The sequence below is a fragment of the Pleurodeles waltl genome, chromosome 6, assembly GCF_031143425.1.
Source record: "Pleurodeles waltl isolate 20211129_DDA chromosome 6, aPleWal1.hap1.20221129, whole genome shotgun sequence".
NCBI lineage: Eukaryota > Metazoa > Chordata > Amphibia > Caudata > Salamandridae > Pleurodeles > Pleurodeles waltl.
Window position 1 is genome coordinate 689,325,713 of NC_090445.1, and position 13,494 is coordinate 689,339,206.

The 13,494-nt window shown below is 48.2% G+C and overlaps 1 protein-coding gene across 2 annotated transcripts in view; it reads right to left on the minus strand.

Moving 5' to 3' along the window:
- Positions 1-13,494, minus strand: part of GPR26 (G protein-coupled receptor 26) — a 287,674-nt gene that overhangs the window by 193,180 nt on the left and 81,000 nt on the right. The window lies entirely within an intron of this gene.

Below are 13,494 nucleotides of genomic sequence, written 5' to 3' on the forward strand. Positions count from 1 at the left end.
ACGCATTCTATCAGTGTGCAGGCCATAGTTGACTACCAGGGACTGTTCATTAACATCTTGGCCAAGTATCCTGGGAGTGTCCATAACTCCTTCATATTGCGGCACAGCAGGATCAATGAGCACTTCCAGGATGGACAATATGGCAATGGCCTACTTGTGGGTAAGTCTCCAAAGCTAACGTTATACACACAGCACAACAACCCTGTAGGACACACAAGACATACACCACTACATAAACACATGGGCAGGGTGACACTGAGGTGTGACAATGATAGTCATGTTGTACACACTGACACAATGGGATACACACCCTTGGACGCTTGACGGTTATCACAAACATTAGCTGCCACTCAGGAGGACCAATGTTAAAGCCAACAGTGACAATGTCATGGCCTGCACTGTAAGTACTACTTGGAAGATGAACTATTTCCAATGACTTGAGGCCACATAGTCAATTGGTCACCCTCCCAAGCAGTATGTTGCATGGAAGTGGTGTGCAATGTGTGTTGCAGCAGGTCTTACACCATGAGACACATAGCATGATGATGTTGACTCAGATGTAGGTGTCACGAAAATACTGAGGCAGTGCCAACATCAAACACCACTCCAGGGGTGCCGTTTGCAGGTTGCAATGAGGAAGTGGACTGCGCTACGAACACATATTAATGTGCCACCCATGCATACTGCACACTGCTGCACACACTGAAAGAGCCAATTGTCCATCAAAACAGCATATGTATAGGGAGGTGGCCCTTCCTGCAAAGATACATCCACCTCCCTAAGGCAGTTATCCAGGTTCCCTGGTGCAAGGTTGATAGTGTAGGTGCACGGCTGCACATGAGCAACTGGCAGAGGGAACAACAAAGGGTTGCCTAGAAACAAGTCACACATGGGACAATCGTGCATTGTCAAAACTTGACAGGTCAGTGCTGCCAGTTTTGGAGATGTGTTGTGTATGGTCACCTACCCAATTAAATGGGCCTCAGTGTTGCATTTCATCTGCAATGACACATGTCGAAATGGATGGGATGTCCAGGCCATGTAGTGCAATCATGTTACCACCACATCTGAACCCATTGTGTGTATGGATGTGTCATGTCCCCTCTAGTGAAAACACACTGATACATATGGGACAATACACAATGCATGGTACATACATACTGACCAACAGTTAGGCAACCAAATCATATATCCCAGGTCCTTGAGCCAAACACAAGTTGTCATGTCCAACAGCCCAGTGCTGAGAGAACCTTACAGAAGGCCAGGAACTCACACCATACCACAAACACATGAGTCACAAACACAATATATCAACTGCCATGCTACATGACAATCCTGTTGCAAGCATTAACAAAATACTCACTCCTATTATCTTCTGCAGTGCAGGGTTATGGGATCCAGCCATGGATGATGATCTCATTCCCCAACCCAAGCACAGCAGCATAGCATGCCAATAATGAGGCACATCGGAGAACACGCACCATTGTGGAGAGGCCTTTTGGAATCCTGAAGTCCAGATTCAGGTGCCTGGACATCACAGGAGGCCCAACATATTGCCCCACACATTGATTGTAAAATTATACTGACCTGTGCTATCCTGCACAACATTTGTGTGAGGATGAACATCCCATAATATGAGCCAGACTAATAACTGCCTGAGGAGGAGGAAGAGGATGGAGGCAGGGAAGATGAGGGGGAAACAGCAGAACACAGCTGCTGGAATTCGCTGCAGACAGCAAATCAAACACAACTTTTTCACTTTATAGTTACTCTACACACCTTCTAAATATTTGTAAATAAACACCTTACTTAATCACACAATCCTGCTCTTCATTCTCATGCTCTTCATTCTCCATCCCATGTACCTTAGGAATGTGAGTAGTACCTCATGGAGCATGTCACAAATAGAAATCTGAAAACTTCTGTTGCAACATCACATGTGATGCGTATGATTGTACTGCTACCATCACACACATCACAAATAGACTCATCACTTGAATGTCATAACTGAAGGACACAATCTATGGACCACAACATATGAGTTACATCCACGTTGCCAACTTGTACAACTGTAGCTCATGGCACACAACTTTAACATCTCCAATAATGAGGTAAACAAGAGCCCCACACATGAGGCAGTGGATGTAAAATATCAGAAGGACAGGAATTTATGAACAGACCACTGGCATTACTAAGTGTGAGACCTGCAATGGCTGCAAGGAACTTGTGTGATAAGGGGGGGCATCATTGGTTACAATGGATAGCATGATTGGCCAAGGTATGACAAGCAATGGTAAAAACACTTGCCCTGCACAGTACATCCCTGGAAAATAGTCCTGCCATTGCCATGGGACCCAATCCTGACACAGGGTACACATGCCCACACACTTGGACTGGATACTTCTGTGGAATGCACATCAGAAATAATGAGAAAACATGCAGCTAGGGCAGCAGGTCCACCACAACAACACAATAAACATAGCTAATTGTAATGAGTACAAACTGTCTTATGTGTTCAGAATATGACATGGGTGGAATTTAGGCACATGGTGTCAAACACAGTGCGTACCAAATATGTACACATGTCAGACATATGTGTAGTCCACACACAAGTCCCCATGAACTCATGACCTACATTTTGAGACAGTTGAGGGGCAACATTTTCTACATAGCACTCATCAACCAATATCAACAATGCCTGAGTTGTGTATGTCATCTTAAATGTAATGCCCTGTAAGTCAAACAACTACACACATCACAAGTCAACACAATTCACAAACACATACCATGACTGTTGTATATCACTGACTGCCATAAAATATAAATACACAGTTGTCACACATGCATACATATGCATGATGTCCAAATTTGTGCAGCCTGTTCATTCAGAAACGTGTACATTGGTGTAACAGACCATACACACCTACATCACAAAGTTGCATGGTCTACCACATGTGGCCATACACAATATTACACACTGCAGCCCATCCCATCCCATTTGCTTTTTGATACAGGGTGCATCCATAGTCAATGGAACAAAATCACGCAATCATGAATAGAGTCAAAAATCGTTACGCAAATGCGTTGAAAACATCCACAAATGCAAAGTTTCGAACCATGGGCCCTTAGCGTGAATTCCACCCTCGCACTACACTCATGCGGCTATCCTGTGAAATCGAAGCATACAGGTTATGCGTCGTATATTGAAGCACACGTAGGTAGTGCATCGGAAATAGTCAAGCAAATATCTTATGCGTCAAAAAAATACACGCATGACGTAAAACGTGACACAAAGGGACAGGAAGTGATGTAATAGGAAATCCTGTTTACAGGCATGGTACAGTGGGTGTACTTTCACTTTCACTTTACAGTCTGTGCATCTTTCGACTGTGTGGCTGTGTCTTGGTGTTGGTGGTGTGTTTTAGGCGATTTTTGTATCCTGTGGTGTCTCTTTTGTTGTGTCTGGTGTGAATGTGACTGTTACTTGTACTAGTGTCTGTGATTTTGCGAAGTTTTCTGTATTTCTCTTTGTACTTGTACAGTGGGGTGTCCGTCCGGGTATTATATTAGTTGGGTTAGTTGGGGTTAATAAGGTTGGGCTGTAAGTTTCCTTTTTTTCAAATTTTATTTTGCTATTTACTTTTTCACATTGTGCATGAGGGACATATCAGGAAGGGCGAGGCTGACACGGATGGGTGAGGAGAAGCTTGGAGGCTTGGTGTGGCTGGTGGGCCACTTCTTGCTAATGATGCTTGAGATGGGGGCAGAGTGATACAGGGGTATCAGACGGATGCGAGGCGGCTGCGGTGGGGCAAAGTACTGTACCAACTGAAGAAGGCTGAACGGTAGCAGCTCTAACGAGCACCAGCTGAAGCATCGCTGGGCTGATCATACTGCGACCCTCTCCCAGAACCCACCCATCGACACCACTGACACTGATGCAGCTGCCCACAACTTCAGGCAATGGGTCGACACCTGTGCCAATACTCTTGCCCCAATCAAGAATTCCTCCAACAGACGCACCAACAGAAAGGCCTTCTGGTTTACCGCCGACCTCCCCGAATCTAAGCAAGCCTGCCAAAGACTCGAAAGAAAGTGGCGCCAAGATCAGACTCTTTACAACCACACAGCCTTCAAAAACGCCATCCGCAGACACCACCAACTCATCCGAGCTGCCAAGAGTATTGCCTTCAAAGACCGAATCAACAACAACGCACATAGCCACAAGGAGCTCTTCAAAGTCGTGAAGGAACTCTCCAACCCCAGCTCTAACGCCAACGACATCCCGCCATCCCAAGACTTCCACCGCAAGATTGCAGACATCCACGACAGCTTCAGCACCCAGCCCCCCCCGGCAACCACCAACACTACAGGTTCACCTCCGACCAACCTTCTGCTTTCATCGGAATCATGAACACCATCCACTCTGGCTCTCCATCTGACCCCTGCCCTCACCACATCCTCAACAAAGCAAGCTCTATCATTGCACCCCACCTACGGAAGATCATCAACAGCTCCTTAGAGTTCGCCACCTTCCCGGAGAGCTGTAAACATGCCGAGATCAACGCCCTCCTCAAAATCCCAAGGCAAAACCAAAGGACCTCAAGAACTTCCAGCCTATCTCCCTGCTCCCCTTCTCAGCAAAAGTCACAGAGAATGATGTCAACAGATAACTAACCCGCTTCCTCGAGAAGAACTGTACCCTTGACCCTTCCCAATCTGGATTCCGCAGCAACCACAATACCAAAAACGCCCTCATCGCTGCCACTGATGACATCAGAACCATACTGGACAATGGTGAAACCGCGGCCCTCATCCTCCTGGACCTCTCGGCCACGTTCCACACCATCTGCCACCACTCCCTACGCTCACGCCCCAGCAATGTAGGAATCCAAGACCCAGCCCTGGCCTGGGTTACCTCCTATTTCACTGGCAGAACCCAGCGAGTCCGCCTCCCCCCTTTCCGCTCGGAGGCCACATAAATCATCTGCGGTATACCCCAGGGTTCGTCCCTCAGCCCGACCCTCTTCAACATCTACATGGCCGACTCGCTAACATCACCCAATCCCACAACCTCAACATCATCTCATACGCTGACGACACCCAGCTGATCCTCTCCCTCACAAAGGAATCTGCCAAGACCAACCTCCACAAAGGAATGAAGGCCGAGCAGTAGCAACACCTACACCCACTTCCTACTCCCCCCTCAGTGCCTTGAGACCCTCACGGGTGAGTAGTGCGCTTTACAAATTCCTGATTGATTGATTGATTGATCTGGTGGCCAGGGAGCAGTATCTGCTAGACCATCTGGGTGTGGTGATCGGTGGCCCTGTTGGTGAGTATCCCATTGACATGCGTTTACTGTAGAACGCTCCTGAGTGACAGTAGCAGATGAGTTGGTGTGCTGCATGCAATGCTTGTGGACAGGTTGAATGCAACCAGAACGAAGTGTAACTGTCCCAGTACTAAGATGGACTTCACATGTGTAAACATTTTAACAATGCAGGTCAAACGTTTGTTGAGTCATGTACGACTATCAGTTAGTCACACATTTCAGGGGCCATGGCAACACCTGTGCACCAGCATTGTGTCAATGATGATAAGGCAAGACACCGGCAGTATACCATATTTCACATACAACTGTGCCACATCAGTCATGGATCACTGAACGCATGATAATTTGCGACTAAAAATTGAGCCCCATGTCTATCAAACAGTTACTCTGTGTGTCTTGAAGAACAAGACACAATACCTGAGTCACTTGTATTGCAGTGCACCAGGGTAGTGCCATGGATTTGTCACCCAAATCCAAATCATGCAATGGAGTACCATCTTTAATGAATTTCTCACATGTGGTTGTTGTAGGGTATAGCACTACAACATATTTGTAGGTAGATATGATGGTCACAGTGTAGATGACAGTCATCTCAATCAGGCTTGCATGTGGCCCAATCAACACTGACCCCTTATGATTACCAACCGCATACCATACTCCCAATAAAATCTACTAGTTACTGGTGATGTGTGGTTTAAAGTTGACTTAGATGATGAGGATTAGTGGCCCTGGCCCATGTGAAGTTGTTGCTGCCTTTGCATTGTGACACATTGCACTATATCAATGCACAGATAAGTTGTTTTGGTTCCAAATCGTGATGTGCATCTCTTTGGTGTCAATGACATAATGGGTAGGCAGCGTTGCCATTACATTAGTCAGGGACATTGTATTATCCGGAATGTGATTTGGAGTGCATGTGCAAATCGAGGTAGCGTGTTACAGTATCATCTGTCCATACATCACACAATGCTAACACTGATGGTCTCACATTAACAGATGCCAACATGAGGAACTCAGGCATTCCAGAAGAGGGCAGTGTGCTATCGCCACATATTGGCAGTGGAGTCTGGGTACCGCAGAATGGCACAACGCTATTGGAGGGAGCGAGCCACTGGGGAATGGTGGGCATTCAGCTAGGAGGGACCCACACTGCCCACACAGAGTGGACCAAGCACCACAGCATTACAGGGGGCCACAGCCGCCACCATCACTTCTGCCCCATCTACAACACTCTTTACATCGGCACCACACCCCACAACGCCTGCTGCCATGGACATGTCTGACATTAAGGACCTACAGAGGGATATGAAACTGGTCGTCAAGAAGCTGGACAGCCTCAAGAAGAAGGTGGACCGAAACTCCAAGAGACTGAAGGGCATCAAGAGGACACTCAAGAAGGCCAACCTATGAACTGATGCCTCCCGTTCACCCTCAGTTCAGTCCCCTCCCTCCTCATTCGTCTTCATATTTTATAGTGGGTTTTAGGGGGTTAGCTATAGGTTAGATTAGGTTAGTTGTTTAGCTACGATAAGTAGGTTTGGGGGTGGGTTTTCAAATTATGACATGTTAGTGTGTGGGTGGGTGGGCGGGGGTAATGTTGGGGGCATTTATATGTTAAAAAAAATAAAAATCTTTCTGTTTAGGTTAGAATATGGTGTCCTGCATGTGTCTTGTGATATAAAGGGTGGTGGGGGAGCAATGTTTAGAGTGTGTTGTTAAATGAGGTAAGTAAGTTTAGAATAGGGTAGTTCAGGCCAGTTGTGGGTAATGTATAGGTCGGATAGATTAGGTAAGGATAGGCATTTTTCATAGTTTTTAGTTCAGTTGTATACCTATATAATAAAACTTTGGGTACTCCCTTAATGCATGTGTCATATGCTTGGGTCTCAGGGTCTTCCCATGAGTGTACAGTGAGAACTGTGTGTTGGCCTAGGGATTCCGTCCTGCATCCAGATCCCTCTCTTGACATGTTCATTCCCACTTACAACTGAGCTGTCACACTGGCAGCTACTTGTCTATGCATCTGCCATCCAGTCTACCCACCACTCAAGGTGACTATGTTTCCCATGTATTGGACAGGTAGGTGTGGTTTTCAATCTGTTATTGTTTGGGTCCTGTGTCGGAATGCTGGGCACCGTGGGACGTCTGATTACAGTCTGCATTTCATGTCAACACTGCTAAACTGAGCAGTGCCAATTTCAGATGAGGTTAAGTATATCTGTTTCAAACCAATGTGTTCCATTGGTACTCCCAGCTGGCGTTATTGCCCAAACACCGTTTCACATCTATTCCTGCCGTATGTAGTTTCTACAATTCTACAGCATAGTAGATGTGTCACATTACACAGAGACATGCCGGTTGTGTAGGTGATGTTTATTTACAAGTGTTGTAGTGCAATATTTACATTGTCCAGGTCTGTGACCACATTAGGGAAATCCATTCAATTGTGACACAACACAAGTCCAGGGTTGAGTCACATGTCATTGGCCATGCTTGGGTGAAGTGTTGTTCAGTGCAGGGGAACATGAATTGCCAATTGAGTAGTGAGAGACAATTGCAGTCCATAGTGGAAAGGTTAACAGTGTATCAGTGAAGAGTGCATGTCACCAACTGTAGCAACACTGGCATGATGTCAAGCAGAGGACAAAGGGAAATCACTGCCCATGTGGCATGGGCGGGTGCTACCGGGAACTCCTACGGGTGAAGATGATCTATTCCACATCTTCATCCTCTGATGTGTGTGTTGTCTCCTCTGCCCTTGATGGTGGTGGTGGGGTAGAGGGGGCCACACTCACACTTCACTGGTTGGAGAAGTGGACACCAAATTCCCGGCAGCTGCCATCTGTGGAACTACATATGGCATCACTGTAGCAAGGAGGAGCTGCTGATTTTTTTGTATGGCAGCAACATCCCTGTGGTAGGCAGCCATGTCTGCCCTGAGGGAGGCCAGTTCCCGGTGCCTGGAGTCCAGCTTGTTGTCATGGATGCTGCAGCGAGATTGGGAGGGCAGGTGTTGTGTCAACTCCCTCATGACAGTGGTTAGGTCCCTCAGACACTGGTGGACTCCATGCAGTGGGGGTTGTGTGCCTTGTTTGGCTGCTGTCCATTGGCCATTATGATGCACGTGTGCATATCCTCAAGGCTTGCTGCCATATTTTGCACCCCCACTCGCACCTACTTGGCCAACTCCCGCTGGACTCCCACTACTGTCATCTCAAAGGTGGTCCCTGTGTCCTCATAGTCCCCAGCTGTGTTGGAGCTGGCAGGTCATACTATTGGAGTGGTGGGTGGGGCCTCTGGGATGGCTGATACATGCATGCTCCTCCTTGCAACTGGAGGTGGTGTCTGGAGGGTTCCCAGGACATCTTGGAGGGTCTCCTAACTGATGGTTGTGAGCTGGTCGTCCAGGTCATCAGGGTAGTCCAGGACAGGCAGATTTGCAGGAGAGCCATCGTCCTCTGCAATGAGATATTGTAAAATTAGTGTGTCTGTGTTGTGGCAGTTGATATGTGATGTCACTGACTTTCTATTGGTGGCTCATTGTCATCTTGGTTCCTATACATTGTTCCTGTACTTAATGTTTGCAGTATCTCAGCCCTATGCCCCACCTGCATGTCACATTTAGGGAAGGGCAGTTTGCGCAATTGTCTGCGTCACATCCTCTAGGTGTGAGTTATGTCTTATTTGTGGCTTGGCACCTTCTTGTCCTCATCAACCCTCCCTATGGTTGCATTTGCATGGCGAGGCCTTGCAATGGGTGCTGCTGTGCTAATGCCACAGCACCACAAATGGCAATATGCCCCTGTCCCAGTCTTTCATATTTCACATACATCCAGGCGGTGCTGAGTCCTAGCACCTCCTCATGCATGGCATTCTCAGGATACAATGCTCTTGTTACCATTGCTAGTTCCGCATATTGATGTTTGTGTATGTGTGCTACATTGCATTGCACTGATGGACCTGGCAGGGTTCCATTTCATCTGTCTGTGCAGGTGTGTTCACCTTCCTTCCTTCCTTCACACATATGTCCTCCCCCTCAATGCAGTCCTCCTTGCACTACGATGCCTGCACTATGATACCTGAGATGCTGCACGGTGGCATTGCAGCTAATGTGACACAGGCACAGGGGTAAAACCAGGGATGGCCAGCATGAGTATGAGATCACTGCTGTGTACATCATTATGTATGTGACAGTGCCTGATGGTTAATGAGACTATGGTCATGACCAGTTGACAGGAGTTGCACTTGGATCGGGGTCTGATGCTACTTTGATGGGGGTTGATCAGGTAGTCACACTGAACCTTCGTTTTGAGTGTGTTTGTCCTATGGACACCTAACTGCCATTTCCTAAATGACCAGCGCCAATAGCACAGGTGGTAATGGCAACTGTTGTCAATGGGAATGCCCCTTGGGCCAATGGCCTGACACTGGGCAGTTTCCTGCAGATTACATACTGGCAATACCAGATGTCCTGTGACACCAGGCCAGTTTTACTTTCAAAGTTACCCTCCTGGTCCGTTTCTGCATTTCCACCAGCCTTGGCATGGCGGTGAACCCTCATGCAGAGGTTGTTGGTGTTGTGTTGTGGTGTGCCCCTGGGTGCCCCTGCATAGCCCACGCACCTGGCATGGGCAGTGCTGGGGGTCCCATGCCCTGAGTCTCTGCCCTTTCCACTGCCTGATTTGCAGGGCTGACATGCATTGTGTGTAACCTATGTGCCTCCCTCTTCTTGCACTTGACATTTTGGCATATTTTCCCCCATGCAACTTACCCTGCATATGTGTTGTTTCCTGGTAGTATGCGCTGTCCTGTCCTACGATACTAGTGACCAGTTCTTCTGGGATGATCGCTGCAAACGTCCCCTCCATCTCATCTGGGTTTGCTTGTGGTGCTGGACTCCCACCTCCAGTCTGCAGTGCTTCCTTCCTGTTCCTTGCCATTTTTTCCTTTGTCCTCTGCTTGCAGTCATGCTAGCATTTCTTGCACTCAGTGACAGCTCTCCTGACCTCTGCCACACTGTTAATCTTGTTCACTACCCGCTGCCAAATTGCCTCTCTCCTTCCAATTGGCAATTTTGAGGTGATGAAAAGTTGATGTTGGTGCTCCGTCACCTCTCTCACCAGTATTTCATGCTCCTCTGTGCTGAAATGACACTTTCTCTTTCTCTTCTCTTTTCCTTGGGTCTTGTCAATGTCCTCCTGGCTGGTTCCTGGTTGTCTGGGGTCTCCCTAGGGTCTCTCCTGGCTTTCTGGGTCCATCTTGCCTCTCCTTTACACTGTTTACTCCATTAGCATCTCTTTTTGATGCTATTGCGGGCAAAAATGGCGCATTTCCATTTTGCGATGTGTTTACAATGGATTAGAGTAATTTTTCCTCCTTTAAATTCATTTTGCCTTATGACAAGGCGCAATGGTTAGCGTCAGGAAAAATGAATCTAACCTAGTTTTAGCGCCACCCAGCGTCACCCCAGTATAAATATGACGCCCGTCTGGTGTTAAAAAATGGCGCTAGTCAGCGTTAAACTTTTTGACGCAAAACTGGGTTAGAGCAGTTTTGTGTCAAAAAGTATAAATATGGGCCCATGTCTTTGCTTTCTCATGACAGGAGTCAGAGTCTTAGGTTTAAATCCGTTAGGAATTTTTCCGATAGCTCGTGCCTTAGACCCAGCAACCCGTGCCATGCGCTTTATTGTGAAGTGGAGTAAGGTGGAGTGAGGTGAGGTGAGGCGCGGTGAAGTATACTTTCAGATGATGCTGCTATCGAGAGAGTCACTGAAAGGGAACTCTGGGGGGCAGCAAGCTGCATCCGCGCCAGCACAGACTGCTTCTATTACACCCATATTCCCACGACCGCCTCTGTTACACTGCCTAATGCTGCTGTAGCGTGTTGATCAATCTCTATAGCCCATTTAGCAGCTGATATGAGTCTTCTTCTCTCCCCCTTATGCTAGTTCAGAGATGCTTATTTACTTCACACAGTCAAGAAGACACGTCTTAGAATATTTGAGCGTAGGTCGCCCTCAACCTCATGGAATTGAGAAGACCCAGTGCCTATTTAATTAATCTGCTCCATTCATTGACTGGAGTGAGGGGGACATGCTGAGCACACACACAGGGTACAAAGGAGCTATTTCCTCTTCACACCTTTTTTTTTTCCACCTCCCCCTACTGTTGCTCTGCCTCCAATGAGTCTTCAACAGTAGAATCTGCTTATGTGAAACAATATGGCTAATTACAGCCTCTTGGGGTGAAAATGTATAGCTTCCTTTAGCTTTAGTTGGCATTATTTTTCATAATGTTGTTTTGTTTTGTTTTGTCCCTCCTCCTACTTCTCGTGCTAATTCCAGAGTTGCTTGCCAGCTCCACATGCACAGAGAACAAATCCTCCAACCATGCTCCCCCAGCCTCGCATTGCACCAACTACTTATCTTTTATGTTCTTCATGCTTCTGGTCTACCGGGAGGGCGATCGCCTAATCCAGGCAGAGAAAAGCAAAGTACAGCCGCTGATGTCAGGAATGCCCTCTTCCTTGCCATCTACTGTCATTCAGCCTGCCGTCCACGTATCCCAGAAGAGAGGAGCCACCCCGCTCCAAGCACCAGCGCGTCCACCAGCACGCTCAGCCCCGCCGTCATACCATCCTGCCGCAGCATCATCCGGCGCCGCACTTCACAACCCGCCTGCCGCAATTGTAAATTGGAGAGCCTGCACCTCTCCTTAGTGTGAGGGGGGAGAGTTGGGACTGCCGCAAGGTTGAACTATGCACCAGCATGTCTACAAGCGCGCTCAGCCCCGTCATCTTGCTGCTTCGTGAGGCTCTAAGTCACAGAGCATGACAGGAGCTCCACATGACCCAAACAAACAAGATTATGGTGATCATTATGACATCAGCGGTATTTTTGCAATACCGCTGATGCCACAGGGGCCAGAGGACCGCAGTGCCTGCGGTCTTCCGCCCTCCATATTATGGATACTGCAGGATTTCCGCCACAATAAGGGCGGAACTCCAGCAGTAGCCATGCTTGAGGGTGAGGTGCCTTGGCGGTGCTACCACCTGCACCGCCACGCCAGAAGGACGCTGTATAATGACAATACAGATGGCCTGGTGGTATCCTGCTGGCAGGCGCTGCTGGCGGTAGCAGCGCCCATTCCCGTTCCCTGCTGGACGACCTCCTCGCCAGACAAGGTAAGTCGAGTGTCCGACAGGGGAGACGGGGTGAAGGTTGTTGTGTGTGTGCGTGACTGAGTGTGTGTATGAATGTGTGAGTGCGTGTCTGTTTGTCAGTGTGTATGCGTGCCTGAGTGCGTGTTTGGATATCTGTATTGATGCATGTATGAATGCGGTTGGGATGTATGAGTGAATGCATGTATGGTTGTGGGGGTGGGTGCAGTTGTGTGGTGTGTGCGTGTCTGTGGGTGCATGGATGGGTGTCGCGTGTGTGAGTGTGTGCGTGTCTGCAGGTGTGTGCTTGTATGAGGGGTTTGGGGAGTTAGTGTATGGATTGGGAGGGTGGGGGGGCGAGAGTTTGTATGGGGGGTGGAGGGAGGTCAGGTGTTTGCTGGGAGGGTGAGGGACCCGCCTACCAGTGACAGGGAAGGAATTCCTGTTACAGGTGGCCCCACCGCCATGATTTTCATGGCGAGGCTACCACCGTGGAAAACATGGTGGTAGGCCGGGTCGCAATACTGCCGGTGGCACACTGGGGGCCGCCGGGTCAGAGATAAAGACCTCCCGCTGGCGGTTGATACCACCGTGGCGGTATGAGTGGTGTTGTCAGCAGACGCCCTCCACTGTCATATTGTGGCGGTATGCACCGCCAGCCTGTTGGTGGTGATACCGCCACTTTACCCTGGCGGTCAGAAGACCGCAAGGGTCATAATGACCACCTATGTCTCTTACATTCAACAAACGTATTTTGACTCAAAAGTAATTCTATGTTCCACTTTCTTCACTTCTTATCTTGAGCTTGTTGTACAAACATAGCAAACAATGTGAAACCAGCAAGTGTCCGTGCTTGCCCTGGTGCAAAAACTGTTCGCGCCACTCCCTACAGCGCAAAAAGATGCACATAAATTGCTCTGTTTTCTATGCATCAGTGCAAGATTCCTAGGATATGTCCCAAAGTCACAGATTTGAAACCGAGTAATGCAGTAACACAA